The sequence below is a fragment of the Colletes latitarsis genome, chromosome 9 (genome assembly GCF_051014445.1).
Source record: "Colletes latitarsis isolate SP2378_abdomen chromosome 9, iyColLati1, whole genome shotgun sequence".
In the NCBI taxonomy this organism is placed as follows: Eukaryota; Metazoa; Arthropoda; class Insecta; order Hymenoptera; family Colletidae; genus Colletes; species Colletes latitarsis.
The window spans coordinates 28245493-28255753 of NC_135142.1; positions in this window are offsets into that span (position 1 = coordinate 28245493).

Consider the following 10261-nt stretch of genomic DNA (forward strand, 5'->3'; position numbering starts at 1 on the left):
GTTTCTTTTTGGAATATCATAACACGTGCAGTACCTCGACACAAACAAACGGTAAAAAATTAATAGCAAAATATACCGCGAAAACGCAATGTAAACCGACTACCGTTAATCGTTGTTTCAACTTATTATGCGTCAATGCAATTACATAGTTGCACCATAGACAAGGTATACGAGTAGAACTTTCACCTAATGTATTGTTTCAACCCGTTTCTCTGGGGCTCTAGAACCCCATTACCATTTCCGTGCCACTCGCAACGTTACCAACAGATTTAGAAATGAACACAAGAGGAAGTGAGACAGAAAATTAAATTACAGAAATTTTATTATTTTTTAACGGAATGAAAGCTTCATTGGAGTAATCAATCGATTAAAATTACTTAAAAATTTCAAGATTATTAAAATAGCTAAGGATGTATCTCAATGATACGTATACCGCAACTCACATGTATTTACGTATGGACAGCTTCGAGAATTCAAGAAAGAAGGCGAATGGGAGTCTTTCTTTCTTGCTTTCGAAACAGCTGAAATCCGAGGTAAAGAATAGACCTATCGTTAGTGGGATGAACGCTATCGCTGTACCACGAGTGTCTTATAACATAAGATACTCTCCTCCAAAGAGGAACAAAATGTTAAAAAGACCATGCATCAAATTGTAAGGGGATCCTTGTAAGAAGGCTTTAATCTTCGTAATAGTTTTAATGGGTCGATGATCAACAATGACTAATTTATGGTCACTGGTGGTCAACAGTGAGGTGGACATCAAGGTCAGCGGTCCAGTGAAGATCCAGAAATGGTCAAGAGGTGGGACCAATTGAAATAGTATTGTTCTCTAGACCAAGCGGTTCTTAACTCTTCACGTTGACATTGTCTCCCCACTCTTCGACTTCCCCACTCGAAGACTACCGCTGGACAAATTCTTCAGTACCCCTGGAGCATCCAGGGGGAACGGGTCTCGCGGGCCAAAGTCAGGCCATTCGTGGAGCGGTGACCACTGGGGGGACCAGGAGTGACCAGGACTGACCAGGGCTGACCAGGACTGACCAGAACTGACCACTACTGACCAGTGGAGATCCGACGACTGACCACTACTGACCACTATTGACCAGTGCCGGACCGTGATGACCACTGGTAAGAACTATTTAAAATTGCTCTCCCCACTTCTATTTCGTCGTTTGATACCAATTCAACGTCATGGAACTGTCTAACGCTTTTGCTAAATTACGAATCGTTTCTTATGTTACAGCTGGACCTCTGCTGCTGCTTCCTTGGTAATGGTAATTAATGCTCAACAAGTAGTAAGCCCACTTTACTTATTTATATTATTATCACAAAACTGACCAGTTTATTTTATTTGTTTGGTCATAATTCAATGTTCTTTGATTGTCCGGTTTTATCTAATTATTATGTTTTCCTCCTCTATTTCTACTACTGCCTTATTTATTGAATTGACATAATTGTGTTGGATCATGTACCATTTTTGTTTCCATATTATTTTATGTATTTTGTTTATATATTATTTCATGAATTTCGATGTCACTAATTAGAATAAGATTTTTATTCTTATTCTATTTCGCTAAGATATTTTGTTTGATTCTTGGGTATTTTCATTCTTTGATTTCATCGTTGGATTTTCAATTCTGCGTTGGATTTTCAATCTTTGTTTCTGTTCATCTGTGAAGTTTGTATGGTTCTTCGGACAATTTTTGTAATCATTCGCTATTTTACTTCGACTTTATACTCTCGTTACGCAAGTATAGGTAGAATACTTTGTTCGTAACATGTGTAAATTTTGTACATTTCCTTAGGTAGGTCTAGCATCGAGAATCTTATAGATTCTCACTTTTAGGTACATCAGCACGACAAATTATTCCATCGCTTCGTCTAGTTTGCATGGTGGTTATTAAATTTCCTTTCGTATGTCACTAATATGTGTATCAATTTTAGTTTCAGATTATTCGCAGGGACATCGAGGGAGTACGCCACATCCGCCGAGGGACATTTAATTCTAAGTCGGTTAGATTTAAGCTTTGTCGCGAATCTTAAAATTAACGTCGAAGATTTCTTTATTCTACATATTTCTGCGTTCTACCAAGCAATTATTCAATAAGTAGCTTCTCGTTTTCTCGTTCCCTCGTTCGTAGCTTCGGTCACCGCTGTTTCATCGATTGAAACATGTGATCGGCCGTGTATCTGGTCCGAAAGATCTAATCGCCTTCCCTTGGTAAGCTTGATTGAGGGAAAACGGCACTTCGCTGGAAGGTGTGGAGTTTCCGTATTCTGCGGAAACGCATACCTTCCAGCGGAAGTCGACTCTGTCTCAGGTACTCTCTCTTTGTCAGACAGCCTAAGTCGGGTCCTTCGGGCTCCCGGCGGGTTGCGTTGGAGAAATGGAGACCTCGATTCGGAGTTGCAGTTCTCTGTTTTCTTGTTGAGATCGAGTTAGCAAGGGCAGTAGGTTCGATCCTCGGATCCGCTGCACGGTTCAGCATCGCGTCGCGTCGCGTCGCGTATCCCACGATTTAGCTTCATCCCTCTTTTTAACCATATAATTGCTTGGTAGAACATCCAAGGAACTTTGTTTCCTTCTATCGTCCGAATTTTAGCTTCAACTTGACTAGACTTGAGCTTCGACGTTAATTTTAAGTCTCCAGTGTACCTGCGTATGCCAAGTAATTATTTAACAAGTAGCTTCTCTCGACTCGTTCTCTCGTTTCTTGCTTCCGTCCAGTTTGTCCGAAAGATCTAGTCGCCTGCCAATGATAGATCGATTTCTAGAAATAGAAATCAATCTACCAAGGGTAGTGTTGATTCGATCCGAAGATCTGCTGCACGGTTCAGCATCGCGTCGTGTCGCGTCTCCAACAATTTAGCTTCATCCCTTTTTAAACAAAATAATTACTTGGCATGACTAATCTAGTTTCTAAGGATGTAAAAGGGAGATCGATGGAACTTGGATTCCATCTATCTCCCTTCGGGTCTCCATTCGCAGCAACCTCCTCGTGGTGAGACCTGGGTAATATTATTTACGTTTAATTAATAATCGTATCACTCTTAGCTGGGTAATGCAATTATTAATTAAAAACTAAATAATATTAGCAAATTGGCTGCGATCCGCCTTGCATAGGTCATCGTGAATATAGAACTTCTTCGTTATGTTAGTTTTGATTCTCATTGATTCATGAAAGATTCTAGAGCATTGTCAGACGAGGTATACGAGTGGATCTTTTACCCAATGTATTTTTTCGACTCATTTTTATGGGGTCTCGAACCCCCATTATCATTTTCGTGCTATTTGTAATATTACCAACAGATTTAAAAATGAATTTCAATCCCATCAATACTAATTCAGTGAATAGTTTGTCAACTGACCACCATCCATGAGAAGAGGGCGCTAAAATCACCCCTGAATTATCAGGTCGGTATGGCAGTCAGATTGGACCACGAAAGTCCATAAGGTGTAAGGTCTATTCGTATACATCGTCTGTGGTTGCACATTAAAAAGTCGACAAAGGCAAACTGATACATGCCCTCTTTCTCGATTCTCCGAAGTTGCCCGAAGTAATTTCGTACCATCTCGCGGGAATCGAAAGAGAAAGACTCACAGTTGCCTTTTCGCTCTTGAACAACTGAAATCCGACTTCATGTCACAGCATTCGAATCTCTCGACTCGAAAGAAAACAGAAACAATGTAGTGTTCAATAAGAAAAATAATAGAATTATTTTTTGCACCGTACGTACAATTTATAATTAAAACAAAATACAGTATAGTGATAATGTTCTAATTTTTGTTGTTTGTTTTAAGGATCAACAAAGAGTCGAGTTTAAACGACGTCACTTTCGAGTGAGATCGGATGCACGATCCTTTGTTCGAATGCATCCGATTGCGTATACGCCTTTCGCGATGCAGACATTAATCGGGTGCAGTTGCACCGAGCATCGCGGCGAGTGCATCGCGCCGAGTAATCAGAGCGACACGATAGTCTCTGAATCAACGATACACTATCGAGTGGGAATTAAAATCGAACACTATTAAAATGCAAAGTCATTTCTAATGAGAAACAGCGACGGATATTAATTTGTTGTCATGCAACCGAATGCGTATCTCGATCGAGACCTGGTCAGAGATGAACAAATTGCATGACGCGAAATACTGAGAAAAGGAGGAAAAAGCGTGTAAACCGCGGTTGCAACGAGATAGCAACTATGCAATTATACAGCCGCAGTCGAAGACACGGAATGCGAGGTCTTGGAGGCCTTTCTTCCATAGGCGTTCATAAATTTTGCCTTCTGAGAATAGAAGATGGGCTCGCGAACACAGATGTGCGCTAAGAGCGAACGATGGGAGGAGAAAAACCTTTTACGGGTACGGATAACGTTGTTCAGAGGTATACGACTGTACGCTATATTTAATGCTGAATGTAGACTAAAGAATCCTACTCTTGACATCAGCTCTAAGGAGCAAAACCTATCCCATAGACAACAGGCTTTAGGTCTATTTTAGCCCTACCTAGGCTGTTAGGTGGCCTCGTATCTATCCTCCCAGCTTGAAGATCCCTAATGCTGGATGTAGACTAGAGAATCTTACTCTTGATATCAGCTCTAAGGAGCAAAACTCTCCAGTAGACAACAAGTTTTAGGTCTGCTTTAGCGGTACCTAGGCTGTTAGGTAGCCTCGTATCTATCCACTTAGTTCTACAGTAAAACTAGATTTCTGAAATAGAGAGGAAGTAGATAACAATTACGAAGGCTAATATTCCACCGTGTACGCGATTTTATACGAAACACAGGATGCGCACGCGAACAGATACCAGGGACACGTGCATCTGACTCAGAGGAAGATGGAACAAGTTCTTTGAAAATTACTGTGAAGATTACAGTACGCGCGCGTACCGTCGATTTCTCGATCTTTGTGTTTTAGTTAATTGACTGGTAAAACGCAAAGCATAGAACCAGAACCAGTCGCGTGTAAGTAATGAAAATTATGTGAATAATCGAACAACCCAGGCTTTCTCTAAATTCTTCCTTGACCTCCTACAATGCATCTCGATCGGTTGATTAGGTTTCGAAACGTGTTTGGTCGGTTCAGAAATGCGATTATTGCCAGCAAAATGAGGCTGAAACTTCCTGCGGCGATCGGGGTTCATGAAATGAGAAGGAGTCCTCACTTACTACTACCAGTCACTTCCTCCTTCAAATTTACTCGTTGATGAATGACCACCCGCTTCACTTGTCAACCCAATGCAACGAAGTTCTCGTACGATAATCGAGATTGCAATAATCAGAGTTCTGCCACAGTTTTACTTATAGTCCCTTAAATGTTTACTTAGCATTTTGAACCTGTTATAGTATTAATTATTTTAGAAACAACGATCAAACTTGCCAGTTTACCCTATCTGCTCTAAAGCCGTAACAATCTTGCCTCGCGTGTCGATTTTCCTTTGAAATCGGTTGTAACGATACGCTTAATTTTAATATTCATTTCTCGTATAATAAGTAGCCCCATCGTTAAATATTTAAATAGTAAGATAAGTGAAAATTTGTTACAATGAAAGCTCAGTTTTCCTTGTTTTCCAAGAAACCGAGTACGAAAGTTTTCTTTTAGCTCGGCTCGGGGAGCGCGTTGTGCTCTATTTTTACCTTGATTTGATGCACGCGTGTACGGTATTTCAACGACAATTTCGAGCAGACTCTTCCCTAAAAATAGATTACCGGAGTAGACATGTCGATTACGCAAAAATTGGCTTGCAAGAGTGTAAAGATTCTACCCAGACGTTTCCGTACACAAGCGTGGTGCGCGTAAAACGCATCGATGAAACACGTCTCGTCACGTGCACGTTCCGCGAGCAAACCAGAACATTTAGTAATTCAATTTGCCACATATTTATCGGATCAACATAGATAAATATGACGTTTGATGCGCCTGCACTGCGTGCAACGGCACCGTTTTTCATACGGTGGGAGTCAACAAAGAAAACGTGACTGGATGACGCGGAAAAAGGATGCTGTGAACGCGAACTTCGACCGTGTCCGTTACAGATGATAAGAATAACAATAACAAGACGACGAATCAGAAATATAATCGAATCTCGCATACGTTTCTCGCGAAAACTGGATGAAATACTATTTCGAAAACTATACAGTGCAATAGCTTGTTTTACTCTAGAACGATGGTAACAAAAATCGCGTGCACCTAATTTCGATCGAAATTTAAATGGCTTCGCGAATAATCCTGTTACACTTAAATACTATAATTCACACTCAAAGTCATCCACAACCTTTACCTTCCTAATATTGCCCGTAAAATCCAATATACAGAGTTTAATGCTAATGTAATAGAAGCAGAAAGAAAAGTAACGAGTGCTATAAACGCAGAATGTTGCCCATGAAACTATAAAAACGATTTTATAGACCTAAATTTAACGAGATGGTCGGCGTTAATTTTCACCAATTATGCAAGGAGCAGTACTCGTATTAAACACGAAACTATGTCAGTTTTTTTTTCGCGTCGACAGCACTCGAAAAATCAAGGACACTAGAAACGCGAGTTTTTTCCCCACCGCCCTTTCGTTAGCATATTTCTTTAGGAAATAATGTGATCCCGATGTTTATGCAAAAATAAGTATGCAAATTTTCGAGGAAGCTGTAATCACGAATGAATTGCTATATTCTGGTGATAATTATCTATCGTTAGAACGAAATTTTGCACGCCTCTAGAATCGTCGCAAGCAAAGCGTAAAATCGACGCGAAACTCTATGCGTTCCCCACAGAAAGTAGCTAATAGGCAAAAACAGTGCAGCGCGCAATAAAATTCTGTTCGAAACGATTTCAGCGTTTTATAGCGGGCGAAATATGTGGTTTCTTTCAACATAACTTCTGTTCGCTTCTCGGAAAAACTGTGTCATGCTTTCTTCGCGAAGGCATTGAGAAACACCTGGCACACTAGTTTTGTTTACTAGAATTTATAAATTTCTATACATTGTCCCCGCTATGTCTGTATAATCACTTTTAAACAATACTTAAAAGCAAGTACAAAAAAATTAGGCTTAGAGAATAGCTTCGTATTTCAATGATACGAAACAATCTGCTAAAAAGACCAGAGAATGATTACTATACGATGTACAAAAACATTTGAAAATATCTTTATAGTCACTGTATTTTAATCCAATAAAACAGGGGTCAGCAACCTGCTGCGCACGAGTTGCATACGACTCTCTTTAGTTAAATTATTGCGGCCTTAATGCGAGTCAAATTATTCAAACCACATTTCCATTAAATCTTTCACGCTCCGGAAAAATTATTTTCGGTTGTGGGGGTCAATTACAATCATTTTTGGTCATTACACATACCCTCGAAATCCTACCCACTTTCTAGAAAAAAATTCAAGAAGTTGTGATATTTTTCGACGGAAAAAAAAAATTTCAAATCGTTTTGGAAAAATTATTTTCGGTTGTGGGGGTCAATTACAATCATTTTTGGTCATTACACATACCCTCGAAATCCTACCCACTTTCTAGAAAAAAATTCGAGAAGTTGTGATATTTTTCGACGGAAAAAAAAATTTCAAATCGTTTTGGAAAAATTATTTTCGGTTGCAGGGGTCAATTGTAATCATTTTTGGTCATTACACATACCCTCGAAATCCTACCCACTTTCTAGAAAAAAATTCGAGAAGTTGTGATATTTTTCGACGGAAAAAAAAAATTTCAAATCGTTTTGGAAAAATTATTTTCGGTTGTGGGGGTCAATTACAATCATTTTTGGTCATTACACATACCCTCGAAATCCTACCCACTTTCTAGAAAAAAATTCGAGAAGTTGTGATATTTTTCGACGGAAAAAAAAATTTCAAATCGTTTTGGAAAAATTATTTTCGGTTGCAGGGGTCAATTGTAATCATTTTTGGTCATTACACATACCCTCGAAATCCTACCCACTTTCTAGAAAAAAATTCGAGAAGTTGTGATATTTTTCGACGGAAAAAAAAAATTTCAAATCGTTTTGGAAAAATTATTTTCGGATGCGGGGGTCAATTACAATCATTTTTGGTGAATAGACATACCCTCGAAATCTTGCGCATTTTCGAGAAAAAAATTCAATACGGGCGGAACTTTAAACGTTAATAACTTTTTAACGAAACCTCCATCAACAAATTGGTATTCTTTATTTTTCCCATTAAAATTTTTCCCAGGGGTGGCCGAACCCCCCTGTATAGTAACAATATAATCAAACTTACCAATCCAATGAGAAGTGACTTCATACGACGTATCCCTACTATTTATGGCTCATGCGTAGCGTCTTCAAACTTAGTTGTTACGTAGCAACCATCCCTTCCACTTGTTGACACCATTCAGTTACCGAGGTTGCAATAATCGAGGTCTACACATAACAAATTCTTACGTGAAAAATGTCTGGGTTAATTCTACTTGGTTTGCATTCTATATTATTAAAAGATTCATGAAAGCAGTACATATTTCTCGGATCGCGTCTTTGAGATATGTTTTTATAATGTAGATTTTAATATCTACCGATAATATTGCATTATCTGGTCGTGAATCTTTGCAACTTTGCAATGTTATTCGTTAGATGTCTCGTACGATTATATTATCGCGGATTAACTTCGATATAATTATAACTTTCTGTGTTCAATCTTATATCTGATAAATTTCAACAATTTAAAGAACTACATTTCTTACCATTTCATTACGGTTTCTTGTACTATAGACAGCTTGTGAATTAATGGTCTGTGTTACTGTTATAAGTAAATTACATTCGCCACAACTTGAATTTTTAAGTAAACTCTACTCAGTCTCAGGTTAGGTTAGGATCAACATATGACTAACACCGTTCCTTTGTTCCTCATTTTCAATTCAATGCGTTCGTTTTCATTCCTTCTTCTCGCTCAGTTCTGAATTTCTTAGTGCATACGAGTTTGGTACAATAAATTCCTTCTGACAACGGTCATCGATACAAAGTAGACGTCTAAATTCTATTCGTGTACGAGTAGGAGAAAATGTGAGGAACAAGTTTCAGTGGCGAGTCACCATACACCTGGAAACTCAGAGAGACAGGCATTTGCGTCAGAACCGAAGCTAAACTTCGATCTTCATTCACAAGTGCAATAGCCCTCGTTCACGATCGTCTGGTACATCTATCCGTCTCTCTCTTTGCACTCGTGGCAAGTCGAACAACGTATCGTCGGTGCTAGCGAACTCGATCAGTACACTTGCACCGAGCGTCGAGTTTCGTGCTAGAGTATCGACCCGCAGCATGTGGTAACTCATTCTCCTTTCTCCTTTGCTATTTCCCCTCCATTTTCCTTCTACCACTCCGTTTCACGCTCCGCCATTCCTTGTCTCGATCTTTCCAACACGTTTGGTTCGTTTCTCCTTTCCGTCATTTACCCCTTCTACGTCTCGCGACCCGCGGAACAACGACGCCACCGCGGTCGAAATTCACGTGGACGGTCGCGGGAATCTCGACCCTACGACGACCGAGTACAATATCGTACATGCGCGAGAAAACGCAGGAACGAGCTGCGGCGTCCCGACGCCCCCAACACGACGCCGAAACTCGCGAAATTCGAACGGAATTTTTCGCCACGGCAACGTCGAGCCTCTGATTGCGTCGATAGTAATCGATGGCGGAAACAGGCAAAAATTCTCGTCCAAATGAAAGTAAAACGATGCTCTTTCCCGTTACTCGTTGAATACAAATTAGAATCCTGAAGGCACGTGTGTCTACGTGTATCTAACGAATATTTTTATAATTAGACACCTGTGCATTGATACATTTTGTATAAATTGGAACAAAGGTCGAAGATCAAGAACTGGAAACGTTCGACTAATTACAATGTTTACTATACTTACATTTCTAAAGGTCGATTATTTAATTAATTCTAATCTACTATTTCGATAAAACTCTGTTCATCTATGATCTTTGGCCTTCGAATCTCGTCTCGCGTCGTGCACGCAAATTACAAAGAAACGATCCATACTTGATCTGTGGTATCATTATACAGAATCGCTTCAACGGGGTGTAATATTCCGAAAACTTCATAGTCATCGGTTCTTCCTTTCTTGGGAACCTCGGCAGCTTTTTACGTAAGATAGTATAGTTGCCATCTAAGAAAAACGAATCTAATTAACGGTTTCACGTGTACTATTCTCAACAAGAGCGTCACTTCCGGCGACATAACAACGCAACAATCTTGAATAAATTTTTAATCTTACAAAATAAAAAATGAACAACTGTTTATTCGTT